Source organism: Zalophus californianus, chromosome 9, assembly GCF_009762305.2.
Source record: "Zalophus californianus isolate mZalCal1 chromosome 9, mZalCal1.pri.v2, whole genome shotgun sequence".
Taxonomy (NCBI): domain Eukaryota; kingdom Metazoa; phylum Chordata; class Mammalia; order Carnivora; family Otariidae; genus Zalophus; species Zalophus californianus.
In genome coordinates, this window is record NC_045603.1 from 32,422,316 (window position 1) to 32,441,596 (window position 19,281).

Below are 19,281 nucleotides of genomic sequence, written 5' to 3' on the forward strand. Positions count from 1 at the left end.
CCCTAGAGCTCCATTTATTTATTTTGCTTTTCTCAAGGACCACTGTTTTGCACTGTCTTGTTTAATGTTTGAAAACTATTGTTCCAAATATTTTGTTTGTCTTCTAGCTTCTAGGGTGGATGGGCAAATTTCTTCCTGTTACAACAACATGGCTTGAAGCAGAGATCCAATTTTTAATTCTTAAAATAGTTTATATTTCTTACTTCTTGGGTTGGCTAGATCTTTTACTTCAGTGTTAAATAGAATCACTTATTTGGGGTGTCCTTGTCACATTCTTCATCCTAAAGGAAGATGTTTAATGTTAGAAATGGATGATGTTTGCTCTTTCCCATCTTGCAAGATGGTGGGTGAAAAAAGCTGAGAAGCTGGATGCTAAGGAAAAGAAACCTGAAGCCAAGAAGGCTGATCCTGGTGCCAAGGTTAAGAAAGTAACATTGAGGCTAAAATGCCAAAGAAGTGGAAGCCCGACTACAGCTGAAACCTTGTCCTAATCAGAAAAATTGGCAGATATTTCTGATCGGCCAGAAAGGCCATATACAAGAGGAAGAGTCAGTAGCTAAATCCAGCTTTGAGAAGAAAAAGAGAAGGTTCTTGCTACTGTCACAAAACCAGTTGGTGGTGACAAGAATGGTGGTACCCGAGTGGTTAAACTTCATAAAATGCTTAGGTATTATCCGACTGAAGATGCACCTTGAAAGCTGCTGAGCCACAGTAAAAAACCCTTTAGGCAGCATGTGAGAAAACTGTGAGCAAGTATCATTCCTGGGACCATTCTGATCATCCTCACTGCGTACCACAGAGGCAAGAGGGTGGTTTCCCTATAGCGACTGAGCAGTGGCTTACTACTTGTGACTGGACCTTTGGCCCTCAGTTGAGTTCCTCTGTGTAGAACACACCAGAAATTTGTCATTGCCATCTCCACCAAAATTGGTATCAACAGTGTGAAAATCCCCAAACATCTCACTGATGCTTACTTCAAGAAGAAGTAAACCCGGACACCTCTTTGACTCAGAGAAACAGAAATATGAGATTACAGAGCAATGCAAGATTGATCAGAAAGCTGTGGACTCACAAATTCTGCCAACGATCAAAGCTGTTCCTCAGCTTCAAGGCTATCTGCATTCTGTGTTTTCTCTCACAAATTGGTGTTCTAAATTTCTTACAAAGAACCTAATTAAATAACTGATCCATCAAAAAAAAAAAAAAAGAAAAGAAAAGAAAAAAAGAAAAAAATGGATGATATTTGCTGGAGGTTTATGGTAGATGCCCTTTATGAAGTTAAGGTGTACCATTTTATTATGGTTTGCTAAAAGTTTTATACAGAGTTATTTATAATGACTTTTAAATTTGATCAAAAGGTTTTTTTGGCAATTAATATTTTCTCTTTTAATATGGTAATAAGCTGAATAACATTAATTTCCTAATTTTTGTTTGTTTGTTTGAGAGAGGGAGAGACCTGTGCGTGAGCAGTGGGGGTAGGGGCAGATGAGAGGGAGAGAGAGAATCTTAAGCAGACTCCACACTCAGCACAGAGCCCAATGTAGAGCTCAATCTCATTACCCTGAGATCAAAGCCGACCTGAGCCGAAACCCAAGAGTAGGACGTTTAACTGACTGAGCCAACCAGGCCCTCCTAATTTTCTAATTTTGAACAATATGCATCCCTGACCCTTAAATAAATTTGTATAATTGAAATAATGTCCAATAGGGAATTATCTCCCTTAATCATTCCTGAGTATACTCTAATATTTTGCTGAGGATATTTGCATTTATTTTTATGTGTGTGACTTGCCCGTACACTATCATTATAGTTTTGTTCATATTTAATAGTTTTTCAAAGAATCCAACTTTTGTTTTTGTTTTCTGTTGAATCTGTATTTTGTTTTCTGTTGAATCTATATACCTCAGTTGCTGAGATATGTCCTATCCTTAATTTTTTTTTTCAGTACTATATCTATGGATTTATTCTGCTTTTTATTTGGGGTATAGCTATTGTAAAGCTTACTGATTCTTCTTAAAAATGTAAATGTTCAAAATCATACATTTCCTGTATTTCAGCTACATTGCACAAATTTAACTTGTTATGGTACAGTGACCATCATTCAGTGACTGTCTTTCCTACTGGGCTTAATGATTTTTGACTTCACTCACTGATAAATTAAATATTCATTTTAAATTTTGAAATACATGTTCTTTAATGTTATTTTTCTTATCAATTTCTTAAACATGTTGAAATGTGATTTATTGCAATTTTTTTAACAGAAATTTATTTTCTCACATTTCTGGCATCTAGATGTGTATTACTGAAATTTTTTTAAGCATTATATATATGCTTAGAAAGAACGTGGATTTTCAGAGGTTGTCACAGTGCCCTAAAGATGTCTATTCAAATGAGTTCAAACAATGCTGTAATTAAGATTGCTCAAATATTTTCTATATTTACTTACACACATTACACATACACACATACATATTTTATGTGTGCATATACATAGATAAATAATTACAAACATTTTAGTGATGTATTATGCAATATATACATACAGATATATTTCTGTTGATCCAGTAAATAATAAGTATTTATGTACATGTATTCATACACATATGCACATACTCGTGTGTGTGTGTATGTGTGTGTGTGTGTGTGTGTTTGTGTGTGTGTGTTAAATCCTTTTAAATACATAAATACTTTTGATATTTCTGACTTTGCTTCTGAGAGAATTTTTTTTTTGACAAATTGGATGTTCTTTGTTAGAAAAAGAGGAAAGCAAGGATTTCTGAAGTGTTTTGTTTGTTTATTTATCTACTTATTATTTATTGTTCTAACTAAACAAAAGTCTGGGGTTGCCACTGATTGATGAGGAAGACTGCAGGTCAAGCAGTTTTAGTGGCAAAGTGGTGCCGATTTTGATATTAATTCTATATAGATTTGGATATTTTAAATTTGAGATATGAACTAAAAATCCAAGTGGAAATGTCAAGTAAGCAATTGAATATTTATATCTGGATTTTGATGGAAAAATGAACCTGAGTTATTTTGCGTTTTTCAGAATGAGATTGACTCGAGAAAGAAGGCCTTTCTCACTGCTTTGTTTAAAATTATAATCTCCATTCCCAGAAAACCTTGCCATGCTTCACTGAGTTCTTTTTAATGTATTATTTACTTTTTAATTTTGCTTAGCAATCTTTCCTACTACAATAAAAATCTCTAACAGATATTTATCTTTTTTTTTTAACTGTTGTAAACAAGTGCTGGAGTAGTTCCTGGCACATATTAGGTGTTCAATAAACACTTGTTAACTGAATACATTAATTATAATTTATTTCTATTTCTGACCTCTTACAGTTTCTCTCACTTCATTTAAATCATACTTTAAGAAAAAGACATCCCCCAGTTCCCAAACTTAAAGCTCATCTGTGTCATACAATATTACTCTGTGAATCTAATTTTCCATATCGCTCTACCTTCCTTTCCTTTGTGTTCTATTTCATTAATTGATGGCTTTATCTCTATTATTAGTTTAGTTTATTTTGATTTCTTTTAAAATTTTGATTTGATGTGTTGGCTCAGCAATTTTCAGTTTTTCTGGTGCTAAAATATTTTCATCAGAAGCTATGCATTTGCCTCGAGCTACTGTTAAGCTGAATCTCACAAGATTTGAAGTAGAATTCATTGCTTTCATATTTTTCAATTGTAAGAATTTCATTATTTCTCTGATTATTTCTCCCCTTTTTCCATGAACTAATTTTTTAAGATTTATTTATTTATTTGGGGGGGCAGTGAAAGCAGGGGGGTCAGAAGGAGAGAGAGAGAGACTCTCAAGCAGACTCCCCACTAAGCACGGAGCCCAATGTGGGGCTCAATCTCATGACCTAAGATCATGACTTAAACCGAAATCAAGAGTTGGGTGCTTAACCAACTGAGCCGCCCATGCGCCCTTCCATGAAGTATTCTGAAGTTGATTTTTGTAGCTTTCAAATACGGCTTGATTATATTTGAAATAAAATATATATATATATTTTAAGTTTGACTGCATTATTTCAGAGAATGCAATAGATAGTTGCACTTATATGATTTTAATATGCATTTATCTAACAAATCACAGAGGCATAATTCTATTTAATCCTTAATACAACACTATGCAATAGGTAAGGCAGGTAAAATTATTTCATTGTTTGAAAACTAGGATTCAGAAATTTAGGGAGGTAGTAAGCAACATGACTAGAACTTGAACTCAGTTATTGTCACCTTGAATTGGGATTCATTTTTTTTCTTCCCAATATAAAAACAATGGTTCAAGTGTTGCATTTTTCTCTCACACTTACAGAGAAAATAGTATTGGTTGATATAACTGCTAATGTACAGCATTGTAATGCATATACATATAAGCCGATTCATATTCCCAATCTTCTTTTCAATTTTAATAAATGCTCCCTCCCCACTGCCCCATGGCCTTTTAATGTTCCTAGGCCAGAAGGCATGAATTTACATTATTAGAATCCTATGCTGTATTGCACTTATTATGAATTATACTTATTAAAATTAACTGAAGCATGAAAAGAGTTTTTATTTATACAACTATAATTATTTCCAACTTTACAACTGTTAAAATATCTAAGTGTCCTTCAAAGAATGTGGACATTTAAAAATGATAGACTTTTAGGTTTGTTAAGCAGAAACTCTTAGAGCAAGAACTTATTTTCAAACACTTCCAAGTAATTTCTGTATTATTATCTGAATATATCACAATAGCATTTTATTTGTTCTGTAAAGTACTGAATATATTAAAGCCAAATCACCTAAGTAAGCTAGAATAGTTTTGATTTGTCAGGAAGGTTTTGTTCTACGGGTATTGTGGGATTTCAGAAATAAGATAAGTATGTTGTAATGAAATGCACATTGATTTTTATGGTCCAGGCATTGAATTTAGCATGTGATTTTACTAATCACTAGATGACCTTGAGCTTAACCTCTCCAATCTTTATTTACTTGTAGGTAAGATTTCTAAGTCTAAGTAAAATGAAAATTTATAAATAAGTATTAAAATGAGAGTAACACATTCATCCAACAGAATTGTTGCTATCTTTTGCTTCACATAGCCATCATAATCTTGGCATTATCATATGTCAATCAAAGTATAGTGTAGGAGATAACAGTGATGCCGCGTCAGGACTACCATCACATTTCTGAGGCTGACTGGTATATTCAGCAGAGGTCACCTGAGGACTAGTAGTCATTACAGTTTCATCTTTTTTGCCTTTATACTTGGTTCCAAGTTAAAATGCAATTAAATATAGAAAACTGAGCTGTTATAAGTCACTTCTGCCACGGTGTGAAGGCAGAAGAGGAGACAATCATTTCTGAGGAGAAAATAAAGTGATCTTTTTGTTCCTAATGCCGCCAAGTTGGGAAATTTGTATAGAAAGTAGCATTGGTGACACCAAAGACCTCTTTTCGTCTTAGGTTGTAAGAAACTTGTTAAGACAAAAAATTTTGACAAAAATGGTTATAGCAAATAACTACTTCGTAAATTGAGTTTTATTCACATCAAAACTACATCATAAAGAAGAATGCAAAAAAAAAAAAAAAAAAACAAAACATATGTTTTATAGCATCACCACTGTGATGCAGGAAGGTTCCTCCCAAAGTTACATTCCGATGTTAAAACTGATGACAGACTCTGGGACAATCAAAGATTTATATTGGCTCAGCACCAGATTTTAAAGAGGCAGCAACAGAACGTAAATGCTTGTATGTGTTTGTGTGTTTGTGTGGTGTGGGTACAGGGGGACTTTATCAAAATACTGGAGAGATGATGGCCTAGGACATAGGTAGGAAATGAATCTTAAATATTGCTAGGACTAAATAAAAAAGTTAGTGGGAATCCTAAAATTTTCCTTCAGTCTCCATGTGGATATTTTAATAATAATATTACTAATTTAATGATATTAATAACAATAGTATTACAGATTTAATAAAAAGAAAGCAAACATGGGGCACCTGCATGGCTCAGTTGGTTAAGGGTCTGCCTTTGGCTCAGGTCATGATCTCAGGACCTTGGGATCGAGCCCCGAGTTTGGCTCCCTGCTCAGCGGGAGAGTCAGCTTCTCCTTCTCCCTCTGCCCCTACCAACCCTGCCCATGCTCTCTCTCTCGCTCACTCTCTCAAATAAATAAATAAAAGCTTTTTTAAAAAGGAAAGCAAACACTAATTGTGCACAACTCAGATCATAAAGCAGACCCTTGCTAATTTCTTAGAAGTATTCTATGTACCCCTCTTCTTTCACCTCCCATAGTTCTGAGTTCCGTGGTGAATATTTCTTTAGTTTTCTTTATTATATTTTCAATATGTACTGTAAATATACTGATATTCAACTCTATGGATATTCATCTATTCACATACTTGTATAATACTGTATGAATATTTGCTCCTTTGACATTAAGTTCTTGAGTGTTACCAAGCTGATACCTGCAACTCCAGTTCATTTGTGTCCTTTGCTATATATTATTCCATTGCATGAATACACCAATGATTTATTTACTCATTCTAAGCTTGAAGAACGTTTGTGTTGCTTCAGTTCTGAGCTATTTCCAAGAAAATTCCTGTTATCATCTTTTGCTATGAGACATGATATGTGCAAGAGTTTCTCTATTGTATATTCCTAGGAATGGAATTAACTGGCATAGTGTATTTATATGTTTAATTTTGTGCCAAAATGTTATCTGAAGTAATTTTATTTACTCACACACACCACAACTACCACCACCACAATCACCATACAAATAACATATGAAGGTTGTAGTTTCACAACTTCACAAAACTACACCTGTATTGTAAAGTCTAAAGTCAAACAGTCTTTGAATGAATAGGAAGGGGATAGTGACTAGAGGACAAGAAGAAGCAGATAAGAAAGGCAAAATTCCTTTGCCTTTCTTTTTTGCTTACTATTATTTTCTGGTGGCATTCTAATAATTACTTGTTAAAAAAAGAAAAAAATAAATATTAGAACAAGGTTTATTAACCACAAGGAAGAGGATAAAATTAATTATTTAGAAATGAATTATCTCATAAATTGATGTATAGAGGAGGCAGCAAACATATGAATCAATTTACAAAAAATGGTAAAAATGGATGGTCAATTTACAAAAATTGATTATAAATCAAAAAACTCATAAACTGAAAATTACACATGCAAAAAATAAGGTCACTGAATCAAACGTTGATTAATACCGCAAAGGGTATTAGAGCATACCAGTTTATGTATAATTCATGGGAAATGCCCCCTTCAAAAGACAAAATCTTTATTCTACTTTTTATTCTCATTGGGAAATTAAAAACAAACATGTTTGATAATACAGGTCAGATTGGTTTTGAATTTTTTTCACTAATTTGGATTATAACCATGTAAAATAAATAGTTGTTAGAAGGCAGCGTGGCACATACTTGTGAAATATTCATTAACATCTGTTACTTTTTTATCTTCATAGCATCCCATATTTCACAGCTTTGCAGTAAGAAGGGAATTCAGTAGGATGTTATGGCTTTGTTTTTGTTGTTGCTGTTTGGTTTTCTCATTGCTGTATGCCTATTATCATATAATGGACGTTTAATAATATTTACTGACCAAATTAATTGTTTATCATACCCTAAAGCTCTTCAGTGTAGACAGTCTTTCTAGCTACAGTATTTGGTCAGAAATGCACACATACCCAAACTCAGATAAACCAGAAAAACAAAAACAAAAACCCAGGACCAACAGAATTCAGTTCCAGAACTCTGACAACCTACCAAGAAGAGGACATTTGACATTTCTCCTAATTCAGATTAAGAGGGCAATAAGTTCCATGAGCTGCTGGTTTCTGCCTTGGAAACATAAGGGGTTAACATTTCTGAGAATGTAACCAACATTGAGAAGGTATAGCCAATGCTTGAAACCAGAGAATCTTGGTAATGATCCCCTCCTTTAAACTATGGGTAAAAGGCTTTCTAAAGGAAAATATACCCCTGGGTCATGATTCAGTGTTTGAATTGGGTGTACAACAAAAACACCACAATGATTTAGCTACTAAGAAGTCTTCCTCATTTCAGCAAAGGATACCACTAAACCATAATCTGGGTCAATCTTGATTTTCTCTTCCCCCCATTTTCCAGTTCTAATCAAATATCAATTTCTCTTCCAAAGTAAATTTCACATCTTTGTGGTTTTTTGGTTTTTAACTTTAATTATTTTTTTTTAATTTTTATCTTCACAGTCACTTCTCTAGGTAAAGCCACCATTCCCTCTTATCCAGACTATGGAAATAGACATATATCTTGTGTCCATCCTTTTGTGTGACCAATCCATTTCCTACACTTTAGGAAGAAAGAACTGTTTGAAACCTAGCCTTCTTCCCCACCTCAGCATGCTTCAGACTCTTCCCTCAAAGCCTAGTTCATTAGATTTATGGCTAAAATTTTGATATAAACATACAAGTCTTGCACCATCTTTCTTCTGCTCACCTTCCCTAACTCTTTTTACCTCTGTCTTTGGCATTCTCCTGCTGTACCTAGTGCTTCCTTTCTGTGCAAAAACACAATTCACTTTTCTCCTCTGACACTTTTCACTTGCTATTGCCTTTGCCGGAGAAGCTCCTCTCTCCCGTGGCTGGCTTCCTCTTGTCTTTCATGGCTCAGAATAGATGTCAATTTCTCAGAGAGGCCTGTTTTGACAACCTATCTAAAGGAAATGTATGTCCCCAACCTAGGTTCTCTAGATCTCATTCCTTTTACAGCACTTCTTGTAACAGGTAATTATCCCATTTAATTATCTGGGTATTCCCTTACAGTCTGTTAATTCCAATAGAATTTAAAGATGATCAGATCTTGTTCATTGCTCTCTCCATAGCAGTTGGCCCATAGAAAGCGTTCAACTCGAATTTGCTGAAAAAAATTTTTACATTACACATTCAAGCGTGTAATATGTACATTTATGATAGGAGAGAGTTGTTGGTACCTGGTGGGATGTTATTGCCAGGACCTCTTCTCTGAGAGCCTCACACACTTATTCAATTAAGTAGGACTCTGTGGGCTATATGTATTTGTCTTTCAAATGATACTTCCCTCTTGATCTTGCTTGATTAGATAAGGGGATCTAATCTGGTTTAACAGTTTCTTTATAGAGAATTCACAGTGAGAAACAGAGAAGTGGAGGTAGGACATGAGTCACATTAATGCTAGAACTTCAGAGTTAAGGATGATGACATCTGACATCTGTGACTGTTAGGGCCACTGCCTTAATTTTTGCAGTCTTGCTGTTTACATTTTTCTTTAATTTTTTTGAGCTATCTCTAATATTTTCTAATAAAATTTCATTTTTTTGAGGAAGTTTTATTGGAGTGGGTTTGTGTTATTTTAAAATTAGAAAAGTCTTATCATATACAAATAGCAATTAGAAAATCTTTACATAATATATAAATATGTTTTTTTCTTTTTTTAATTCTTTTTTTAATTTTCTTTAAAAATTTTATTTATTATTTGAGATAAAGAGAGAGAGAGAGATTGCACTTGCACACACGAACGGCGAGGGGGAGGAGGGGCACAGGGAGAGAGACAAGGAGACTCCCCACTGAGAAGCCTGTGGAAGCCTGACCTGGGGCTCAATCCCAGGACCCTGGGATCATGACCTGAGCTGAAGGCAGACGCTTAACTGACTGAGCCACCAAGGCGCCCCTTTTTAAAATTCTTTTTAATATTTTGTGTTGTTATTTAAGTATAGCTGACATACAATGTAATGTAGTTTCAGGTGTAAAACAGTGATTCAACAATTTTGTACAATACAATGTTTACCACAATAAGTGTAGTCACCATACAACGTTATTACAATATTACCGACTGTATTTCCTATGCTACACTTTTCATCCTTGTGACTTATTTTATAACTGGAAGTTTGTACCTCTTAATCCCTTTCATCTGTTTTTCTTATCCCCCTCTCCCCCACAACCACTAATTTGTTCTCAGTATTTATGAGTGTTTCTGAATTTTTTTTTATTTATTTGTTCATTTGCTTTGTTTTTAGATTTGAACTATAAGTAAAATCATATGGCATTTCTCTTTCTATGTCTGATTTGTTTAACTTAACATTATACATTCTAGGTTCATTCATGTCATCGAACATGGCAAAATCTCCTTACAGCTGAGTAGTATTCTATTAGTTCTTTATCCATTCATCTATCAATGGACACTTAGGTTGCTTCAGTATCTTGGCTATTATAAACAATGCTGCAATAAACATAGGGTTCATATATTTTTTTAAATTAATGATTTCATTTTCTTTGGTAAATACTCAGTAGTGGAATTACTGGATCATAAGGTATTTCTATTTTTAATTTTTTAAAGAACTGCCTATACTGCCTAGCTATACCAATTTATACTTCCACCAGTCATGCACAAGGCTCCCTTTTCTCCTCCTCACCAATACTTGTTATTTTGTTATTTCTTGTCTTGTTGATACTAGCCATCCTGACAGGTGTGAGGTGACAGGTGTGAGATACAGAGATATCTCACTGTAGTTTTGATTTACATGTCCCTGATGATTAGTGACTTTGAGCATCTTTTCATATGTCTGTTGGCCATTGTACATCTTCTTTAGAAAAATGCCTATTCAGGTCCTCTGCCCGATTTTTAGTTGGATATATTTGTGTGTGTGTGTGTGTGTGTGTGTGTGTGTGTGTTTTAAGTTGTATAAGTTCTTTAAATATTTTAGATATTAATTTTTATCAGATATATTATTTATAATATCTTCTCCCATTCAATAGGTTGCCTTTTTATTTTGTTGATGGTTTCCTTCCCTGTCCAAACCCTTTATATTTTGGTGTAGCCCCAGTAGTTTATTTTTGCTTTTGTTTCCCTTGCCTGAGGAGACATATCCAGAAAAATGTTAAGGACCATGTCCAAAAGATTATTGCTTATTTTTTCTTTTAGGAGTTTTATCATTTCAGGTCACACATTCAGATCTTAAATCCATTTTGAGTTTATTTTTTATGTATGGTGTAAGTAAGTGGTCCAGTTTAATCCTTTTGCATGTAGCTCTCCAGTTTTCCCAACATCATTTAATGAAGAGCCTTTCTTTTTCCCATTGTATATTCTTGCGTCTAAAACATAAATATGTCTGGGGGCACCTGGGTGGTTTAGTTGATTAAGCGTCTGACTCTTGATCTCAGGTCAGGTCTTGGTCTCAAGGTCATGAATTCAAGCCCCATGTTAGACTGCATGCTTAAAACAAAAACAAAAACAAAACATAAATATGTCTTTGTATGAAGAACATCCCAAGACAAAATAGATTAATAGCTAACCCAAAGAGAAGAAGTTTTCTTAATATTTCTAAATATTTAATATTGCTTTGAATATATCAAGTTATTTGGGAATAAAAGTATCAAAGGAGACAAGCTAAGTGGATTGGTAGGTGTATCTATAGTCTATTAGAAAGTATTCTAGTTTGGGCGCCTGGGTGGCTCAGTTGGTTAAGCAATGCCTTCGGCTCAGGTCATGACCCTGGAGTCCCAGGATCGAGTCCCTCATCGGGCCCCCTGCTCAGCAGGGAGTCTGCTTCTCCCTCTGACCCTCCCCCCTCTCATGTGCTCTCTCTCTCTCTCATTCTCTCTCTCAAATAAATAAATAAAATCTTAAAAAAAAAGAAAGTATTCTAGTTTAAGTCTTTTAGTTTGATGATGGTTAACTTTTTGAACTTTTATTACCCATTCAGAAATGCTGCCAATGCTGTTTCATTGGGAGTTCTTGCTAAGGGTGCTGGGAATCTAAAAATATGGACAAACTGAACAAAATTAGATTAACTTGCACAAATACAGGTTAATATGTCTAGGGCATTATAATATGAAACAGATTACATGAGAGGGAATTGTTTGGAAAACAGCGTTGCCAAAAAATTTTCCCTCACGGATGATATGCAATATACACAAACACATTATAATATTGTGCCAACTATAGATATTACTTGGAGGAATTGGAAGATAAATCATGGAAAGCACATCATGGAGAGCAAAGATATGTACTGCATTTATTTAAAAAAGGGCACATAATGGTAAATAATAATAATAATAATATCACCTATTTGAATTTATATAGCATCATTCCTCTGAGCACATAATATAACTCTATAGTTACCCATATTGTTTTATTAATCTTTAGTATAAAAAAAGTAATCAAATTTACTAATAAATAGTGAAAAAATTATAAAGTGAAAATTCAAGTGTGGTCTCTTTATGTGCTGACAATGTTCTCATTATATTATATTGCCGCCAATAACAAGGCAAAATGGAAACAAAGAGAGTATTAATAGCAACAAAATCACAGAGTCACCTTTTATTATTGTATTATATAAAACCAAGAATGTAGTTTAATAATAAAAGGGGTCTTAAAAATGTGCATCAATCCTTTCTTATTTCTATAGAATATTTAAGAATACTTATTTAAAAAGATAAAGTACAAATCAAATGTTGAGATGGCTTCCATCAAAAAGATAAATAGTGAAAAGAAAGAAAAAATTTTATTAAATTTACTCAAGTCACAAGAGGAATCTTATAATAAAGGGATATTTAGGAGTTGAAACCTAAGATATGTGTAGAGGGATGAACCAAATTAGGGATGAACCTAATCCATATGAACCTAATCCATAAATGGTGGTCAGGAAGAATTAATGTATTTTTTTTTAAAGATTTTATTTATTTATTTGACAGAGAGAGACACAGCAAGAGAGGGAACACAAGCAGGGGGAGTGGGAGAGGGAGAAGCAGACTCCATCCCAGGACCCTAAGATCATGACCTGAGCTGAAGGAGATGCTTAATGACTGAGTCGCCCAGGCACCCCGAGAGTTAATGTATTTGAAAAACTGGAAATATCCTTTCTATTTGAAAAGTAGCAGTTTGAATGAGCTATAAATTTGTGTGTTAAACATGGTTCTTAACAATGTATTGCTTTGAAGCTATAATGAGAAGCATTTCAGAAATATAGATGCAGATACAGATGTATTAACTCTCTCTCTTCCTCATCACATGATATCAGACATGTCTGTTTCCATGTCTCTTACCTTTCAGATTATGCTATGGCACAGAGCTGTGGCTTTTATCCTTGTTTTTCTCACCTCTAAGAGAAGATGGGTGCAGAACAGAGTCCAATAACTTCTAGTATCATGAATGAATATTATTTTATTCCTTCTTAACTAATTTTATGTTGCCACATATCTTCATTCTTTAGCAATATTTCTTCAACTGATTCTAAGTTTACAGGGGTATTTCCCCACCAAAACTGTACCATTGATTTTATTTCTTTCAGCTTTTGGTCTTTTTTTTTTTTTAATTTGTTTCTTCATTTGTAATTTATTTTGTTGTAGGAGTAAAGTGAAGTTCTCATTTCTTTTTCATGACTGATAGTGTGAAAAGATGATGTTAAACTTCCAAAATCATGTTTCTGATTCTTTCCTATTAAGTCTTATCACAGTAAAGTAAAACAAAAGATAAAGGAAGTGACAGATGAGGAGGAATGCTCAAGCTGCAGTTTTCTTAATCACATTGGCATCATTGTGCCCTTTTCTTGCTTTTGACTTTCTCTGCTTCCTTAGATTTGTAGTTTATAACTTCCTGTTCACTTTAAGTTTTAGCATTAATGATCTTTAATTAATAGGGGAAAAATCCCTGAAATACTGAAGAGGATAAAAATAGAATAGTCATATAAAAGAATGGAATACGACTCTGGTGATGGAACATTTACTTGAATAAAAAGAGTTATGAGCATATGTATTAGGTAGAATCATTTTAAGGACCTGAGCTTTAGGAATTGGCTTTAGGTAATGTGACCATGATGCCTATCACCCAAAGAGGGACACTACTGAGAGTAAATGTGTTGTTACTTTAAACTTGGGCAGTTTCTACTGGGGAAATTAAAATATATGGTACTCTTGCCTTAAGGGATAGCCTTGACCTTACAAGCTTAGAGGAGTCTGAGATCAGTTTATAGGCAGTCACTTGTTCTCAGTACACAGCAAAATCCCTGAAGAATAGTAAGTACTTAAATATTTGCTGAAAAGAATTAATGAGTGTTGTCATATGATCCAGAAATTTTATACATACCCAAAAGAAATGAAAGCAGGGACTGAATCAGATATTTGTATCCCATGATCACAACACTATTTGTGATAGTCAAAAGATAAAAGCAACCCAGGTGTTATGGACTGAATATTTGCATTCTTCCCAAAATTTAGTGTTGAAATTCTAAACCCTAGTGTGGCTATATTTGGAGTAGAGACTCTAAGGAAGTAATTAAGGTTAAATGAAATCATAAATGTGGGGGCCTAATCTGGTAGGATCAGTGTCTTTATAAGAAGAGATACCAGAGAGCTATGCATACTCTCTCTCTGTTTCCTTCTGTATGACCAAGGAAAGGCCATGTGAGGGCACAAGAAGAATGTAGCCATATACAAGCCTGGAAGATAGCTCTCCCAGGAAACCAAATCAGCCAGCATCTTTGATGTTGGACTTACATCTCCTAGAGCTGTGAAAAAACAAATTTCTGTTGTTTAAGTCACCTAATTTATGGTATGTTGTTATGGCAGCCCAAGCAGACTAATTCAGATTTTGGTACTGTGAAGTGGAATGCTGCTATGACAGATACCTACAAAAAGTGGAAGTGACTTTGCACTGGGTACAGAACAGAAAAGTTTAGAGGTAGGTGCTAGAAAAAGCCAAATGGCCTTGAAAGGACTGTTCATAGAAATATAAACAATAAAGGCAATTCTGTTGAGGACTGTGGAAGAGAAGAGGAGAGCTACAGAGGAAGCTTCTGTCATTTTAGAGAATAGATACATCATCGTGAAGAGGGTATTGTCATTAATATGGGTGTTAAAAGCCATTCTGTTGAAGTCTCAGATGGAAATGAGGAATTGGTTATTGCAAAGTGGAGGAAAGGGGACCCTTGATATAAAGTGGCAACAAACTGGGTGGAATTGTATTCTAGTGTTGTGTGGAAGGTAAAACTTGCAAGCAATGAAATTGGATATTTAGCTGAAGATATTTCTAAGCAAAGTGTTGAAGGACCAACTCCTTACCACTTATAGTAAGATACAAGAGGAGAGAGATAAATTGGAGGAATTGTTAGGCAACAAGAACCAGAACTTGCAGATTTGGACATTTCTCAGCCTGTCCATGTTACAAAAAATTGAGAAACCTTATTCTGAAGAGGACACCAAGGCTGTGGTTGAACAACCATTTGGTGGGGAAATTAGTATGAGTATAAACTGGGAATGTAATCACTTGTGTCAGTAGACGCCAGGAATGGAGTGGGAATTATACCAGCAGAAACACTGCTCACTGGGATTAAAAGAAAGAGGAAAGGGGACAGATGAAGGAAGGATACTAACAAGAACAGGGATAGATGGCCCTGAAGGTGATTAGGAGAGATCATCACTCCCACCACAGGCCCCAGGAGCAAGATTGCTCAGTCTCTATTTCAGAGGGCAGGGCCATGGAGGAGAGCTGAAGTGGCAGAGCCACAGGAGGGGCACAGAGATATGCTGCAGCTGCCCCTGTGGGCCTGGAGGGCAGAGCCGGGAACTGAGAAAGATTGTTCTGGAGCCATAACATCAAATATGTTTTCATCAAAAGGATCTTAATGGACACTCAAGGCATTAAGTGATCTTTTGAAAGATTCTAATCTGATTAAGTAGATCCGTGAAGACTTGCTTGCTTACACAAGGGGTATATCGAATTGAGGGAGAGTGTTCTTTCTGACTCTGCAATGTACTCAGTCCCCTGATGGCAGATGGCTGAGTAAACAGAGTGCCTGCGTGGAAAAAAAGATTTTCTAAAAAAAAGATCAAATAGAATTTAACTTGCTAGGTTTTGGTTGCATGGGACCTGTTTCCCCTTTCTTCCATGTTATGTCATCAACGATTTCCATTAGCTCCTTCTCTAGTCTTGTTGTAGTTGATATAAATCATGTATTCATGCTTAATTTTGATGGGATGGGGAGGGGCATTGAAGACTAACATAATGGGTTTAGAAGGAAAGGAGATAAACCCGTAAGATCATCTATCATATTTCACTGATCAGTCCTATCAAGCCACAAATGAATTAATGATATTTGTGACTTTACATATAAAGAAATAAAGTCTCTACAGGGTTATATAATTGAAAAAATCACAAGGCAGGTGTCAATTTATTAAGTTCTGTCAAATAACTTCTTAACTCCATGGGCTTTACAGACTAGCACAGTAGCTTCTAAACCATGTTCATTACTATCACTGTAGATCCCCTCCACAACTGCAGAGTTCTTTTCAAAACACACACTTGACTATATTACTTGGTGGCATAAAACCACTTGTTGGCTTACCAGTGTTTTTAGGACTGAGACCAGTGCATGACATCCCTTTGACTACCTTATAAACTTCATGTTGTCTAACTTACTTTTCCTTTCCCTGGTCTTTTTTTAGTTTCTTAAACATGTTATACTTTCTCATAACACAGAATATTTACATGTGAGGTTCATACTCTCAGGCACCTTTCCCCCCTTTTTCTTTGCTCAATTAGTTTCTTCTTATCCTTCAGACTTCATGTCAAGGGTTGCTTTCTCATGTGTCTAATCTCAACCTCTCCTCAGGCTAGGTCAGATTCCATTATATATCCACATAGATTTATTTGCTTTGTTTTGTGTTTTTCCTTCCATTATGTCATTATTTGATGAATCTCCCTCACACACACTAGCTAATACACTATGGAACTAAGAAGTTGGACTAACTGTATACTCCTAGTCTTAGGAGTATAATTTAAGATGTTGCTTAAAATATAATATGTACTCAATAATCTATTGTTGAATGAATAAGTGAGCCAGCAAGAGAAAGTACATTTCAATGCTTATTATTATGCTGTCTGATGCAGGATACTACCCTAGAATAATAAAATATGAGAGTAAGTGGTAATCTAAAATAATAAAATATTTTATCAGTTCAGTATTAAAATTTGTAATAAAGATATCATATTTTATTCTCTCATAGTCTTATCATTTTAATCTATTATCATATATCACTGCGGTACAATCCATAAGAATAAGGTCACTTCCAAGTTACATAACAATGACTATATAATAGCATAAGATTTCTAGTGGTATTTCAATATAATTTCTTGGACAACAGAATCTTTACATTACCTAAAATATTTTAACTATTAACTGATTGTTGTATATTTCTGGTGTACCTAAAAAGAATAAGAATTGAAAGGACATTTTTTTCTAGGTAAAATCATAATACTTTCTTGAGATGCAGCATAGAATGTTTATAAATGGTTTTGATGTTCAAAGTAGCTGCCTCAGTAGGAGAGGAAAATAGAAAGTTGAGAGGGGTTTAAGTTGTATTACCTTTTTGCCATTGTAAGCTATTTTGTACACCGCTTCCTCACTTGTATTTCCAGTGCTTCATTAGCGTAGCCATAATGAAGTTTTAGGTTTGTCTTTGGTATCAGGGAATCCCTGCAGGACAAAGAAGAGTAATACCAGGTTTAAAAGAGAATTTTTTTTCCTCAGAAGGCCAGAACATTGCAACACCATTCACTTGTTTCGTATCAAAACAGGTTGTTTAGATGTAAATTGAGCTGTGTGTGAAAAATATATATAGTGGTTCCTGGTAAGATAAGAGCAGTGTAATTTTCAAATCTTGTAACCAACTATGTCACCTATTTGAAAAATGTGTCATTTCTATAATGAGTTTATGTCAGCACAAGGTGTCAGATGGTAGCTCTAGGGAGTGAAATTCTGTTTGTCCACCTATTTTTGATCTTTAAAAATAGACTGAAGTGCTATGTGTGTGTTATGATTCCCTGGCTCTGCCATCTCTGACACCTTTCCTTATATGCACTTGTCAAAAATAGAAGGATATCAGAAAAGAAAACTTTTCATCAGCAGCATACTATACTGCCGTACAAAGACTATACAAATACTATGAGGATAATGAAAAAAAGTTAAAAATTAAAGATCAGGACTTTTCACTCAAAGCCCTTATTTCCTAGACATTTACATTTTCTTCTGCTTTGCCTAGAGATAACAGATGGCTGGGTGGTGATTTGGGATGCTAATTAGGCTGCTGTGTTTTTCAGCTAACCTTAGGTAGACACAGTCCTTTGAGGGCTGATTACCACTATGCCATTTAAAAATGCTAGCAGATAACCATTAAACACACTTCCATAATGAACTTTTTATAAACAATAAAACTATGATTAACTAGGATAAAAAATAAAAAACTATACCAGCAAGACAGTAATTAAATGCACTGTAGCATTGTAAGAGTGATTTTTCAAGTTTTAACTGAACTCCCAAAACTAGTAGGCACGCAACAAATGAAAACTAGTAGTACTTTTATGTGATTCATTGAACTCTCTGTAATAGAGTGACACAAAGGGAACTCCATTGGAGGTAGACAGATTCTCCAGGGGCAGAGTTAAGAGATGGGAAAATTGAGTCTAACTCTGTCATCTTGAATAAAACACTGAAAGCTGAAGGGAAAGAACATGCATATTATCTCTGGTAGGATATGTTGGGAAAGAGCTATGATTAGATTCATGAATAAGTAATGATATGCTATACAAAAGAAGATTTTTATCCAATTGAAGTATGCATGTTTTTAAAATACTACAAGAATTATAAGTGATATCTACATCAATATTTATTAAATAACATCTTAAATTTACTAATTAATTAAAAGATGTTCATGTTATATTTGGAAAACATACTTAGATAAGAAAATTGTTACATGTTGAAATGTAATATCTTCTCCTGAGTCCCAAACAATATTTTTTTAAGTAAACATGAACGCATTTTTTTTTCAAGAATTGAAGTTATTTGAAATTTAAGTTTGAACTGAGATGTAAAGTAACATTTAGATGTGCAAAGTTGTTGCAAATCTGACTCTGAAGGTAAGTCTAATATAGGAATCATTGCTGAATTTAGAAGTAGCATTAAATAATCTCAAGCCTGCCATACAGTGTATTTATTTGTCTAGAAGCAGGAATAGGATAAAGTAGTTAAAAACAAAGGTTCTGGACTTAAAAGTCCCTGGTTCAAATTCTGTTTCTAACATTTATCATCCTTGTGAAATTGGATGAGTTCTTTAAACCATTTTAACATCATTTTTCTCAAGTGACTTAACTCTACATGGCTTCTGTAAAAACTATATAAGGCAATTCACACTAAATATTTACTACTCAGCCTAGAATGTGGTAAATCCTCTATAGATGATATTATTATTG

General features: G+C 34.4%; 1 pseudogene; it reads left to right on the top strand.

Annotated features, from left to right (window-relative positions):
- The first annotated feature begins 314 nt into the window (after nucleotides 1-314).
- On the top strand, nucleotides 315-1,182 carry LOC113922406 (annotated as a pseudogene).
- The last annotated feature ends 18,099 nt before the right edge of the window (nucleotides 1,183-19,281 follow it).